The 2,652-nt window shown below is 41.3% G+C and overlaps 1 non-coding gene across 1 annotated transcript; it reads right to left on the minus strand.

Annotated features, from left to right (window-relative positions):
• Positions 1–802: 802 nt before the first annotated feature.
• Positions 803–909, minus strand: LOC143847595 (small nucleolar RNA R71). Its single transcript, XR_013235125.1, has one exon. It is a non-coding gene; the product is annotated as a small nucleolar RNA R71 (small nucleolar RNA).
• Between the last annotated feature and the right edge of the window lie 1,743 nt (positions 910–2,652).

Genomic DNA, 2,652 nt, shown 5'->3' on the forward strand with positions numbered 1-2,652 from the left:
TATATAGTGTTGGCTCCGAGGTCTAAGTCCACGGAAATCCTGAGATTTTGCCAGGCAACAGTATATCATAGCTAGTATTCTAATCGGTACAAGAATAGGATTGACAACTAGATTTCTCTTCCTTGAGTTCGACCCGTATTTACACGATCCGTGCACTTGCGGTTATTTAATATTTCAAACAAGTTTTTGGCGCCGCTGCCGGGGAAGAGAGTTGCATTAGAATCTTAATTATTCGAAGTGTTAGATTAGTAGTTATTTTTATTTTAGTTATATTTTTTGGTTTCTTGGCTATCCATCTCTCTTACTTGGTTTTCCTGTGTTTATGAGTGAAGGTTGGGTGCGGAACTCGGCCAATCGACTAGAAAGAGCAAACCAGTTAGAGACGGAGGAAGACATCGAACCAAATCCAAATCAAGTAGCCATGGCGGAAGAACAAGAGCCGCCAAAAAGTTTACGCGATCGCTTCTATCCGGCCCGAACCGCGCAACCTTCTTGCATTAGATTGCCAGTTGCGCAGGGCAATAATTTTGAGCTAAAATCGCAATTTATTTCTTTGCTTCCTCATTTTCATGGCCTCCCTTCGGAGGATGCTTATTTATTTTTGCGTGAGTTTGAAGATGTATGTGCTTTAATTAAGATGCAACAACTTACCGATGATGCGGTAAAGTTGCGGTTTATTACGTTTTCACTCAAGGAGGGAGCTAAAAAGTGGCTCTATGGCTTACCAACGAACTCCATCACCACTTGGGAGGAGTTCGCCGTCGCTTTCCTAAAAAAGTTTTTTCCATTACATAAAACTAATAAGCTTAGGAATGATATTTTACAATTCAAACAAAAGCCATTAGAGTCATTTTCTAAGTTTATGGAGAGGTTCAAGGACCTACTCCAAGAGTGTCCTCACCATGGAATTGATGTGTGGCATTTATGCCAAATTATTTATGAGGGCATAGATTACCAAACAAAGCAACTTCTTGAGTCCATGTGTCCTAACGGTTTTACATCTTTCACAGATGAGGCCGCGGCATGGAACTTCTTACTTGATTTGGCGGAAAAAACAAGAGAGTGGGAATCCACTCAAGAAGGTGAGAGAGCCAACACAGGTAAGGGATTTCTAATAGAGGGTGCCGTGGCTAAGGAGGCCCATATTGATAGCCTAATCAAAAGGCTAGAAGCAATAGTTGTCAAAGGACCTTCACAGGTCCATCAAATTGCACATAGTGTTCCTATGTGCAATTGGTGTCAAGCCACGGACCATGTCATGGAAGAGTGCCCAACTCTTGCTAAATTTGGTAATTCTAATGAAAATGCAAGTGCCATGGTTTTAAATAATCCATATAGTAGCACATATAATCCGGGATGGAGGAATCATCCCAACTTTTCTTGGAATCAAGGGAATTATCAAGGAGGGCCATCAAATTTCCAAGGTCAAGGCCAATTTGGCCAACCTAGGCCCACCTTCCCTTCTATGAATGTTCGACCACCCCTAACCACACCTCCACCTTTTCAAAACCCAATTTTAAATAATGTTTCAAATCAGCAACCATCGGGTTTTCCAAAACAAGGGGAGTTGGCACGCATAACTTCCTTAGAAAAGAGCATAGAACTTCTCACTAGCACTTTCATGACAAGCCAACACAATATGGAGAAGCAAATCTCCCAACTTGCCATGGCCTTGCATGAAAGGGAAAAGGGGAAGATGCCAAGTCAACCAATTCCTAATCCAAGGAATGTGGCCATAAATGGGAATCAACAACCACAGGTAAATCAGTTGAATCCCATGCAACCAAACTTGCCGCAGCAGGAGCCCTCCGATCACTGTAACGCTGTATTTGCTTTAAGGAGTGGCAGAGAATATCAAAGGGAGGAGGGCAGATCCGAACCTTCTAAAGATGCTCAAGAATCTCCAATTAAGGTAAGTAAAGAGTCATCCTCCATTGGTTCAGAAGAAGAGCCCGAACAGGTAAGTACAGAGCAGGCAGTTTCTCCACCTGAAAAAGAGTATGTGCCTAAAGCTCCTTTTCCAAGGAGACTTGCTAATAATAAAAATGTGGCTGCTAAGGAGAAAATTTTAAATATGTTTAAACAAGTGCAAATTAATATTCCATTGTTAGATGCGATTTCCGAAGTCCCGACTTATGCCAAAGTTTTAAAAGACTTGTGCACACAAAAGCGCAAGTCTAATGTACCCAAGAAGGCATTCTTGGCTGCAAACATTAGTTCCATCTTGTCTCAACAGATGGTGGCTAAGTACAAGGACCCGGGATGTCCTACCATTGCATGCACTATTGGAAATACTCATATTAATCATGCTCTTTTAGATTTAGGGGCCAGTGTGAATTTATTACCTCTTTCTGTTTTTAAACAATTAGGATTAGGAGAACTCAAACCCACCACCGTCACTCTTCAGTTGGCGGATAGATCAATGAAGAAACCGAAAGGGATGGTTGAGGATGTCCTAGTTAAAGTAGGAGAGTTCTTATTTCCTGTAGATTTCATTGTGCTAGAAACTGAGCCCGTTGCTAATATCAAGGATCAAATTCCTATAATTCTTGGTAGGCCTTTCCTTGCTACGAGCAACGCCTTAATTGATTGTAGAAATGGTTTAATGAAATTAACTTTTGGGAATGCTTCCATGGACTTTAATGTTTTTAG

Source organism: Tasmannia lanceolata, unplaced genomic scaffold (genome assembly GCF_043159265.1).
Source record: "Tasmannia lanceolata isolate RefF3 unplaced genomic scaffold, GAP_Taslan_0.1 ptg000015l, whole genome shotgun sequence".
In the NCBI taxonomy this organism is placed as follows: Eukaryota; Viridiplantae; Streptophyta; class Magnoliopsida; order Canellales; family Winteraceae; genus Tasmannia; species Tasmannia lanceolata.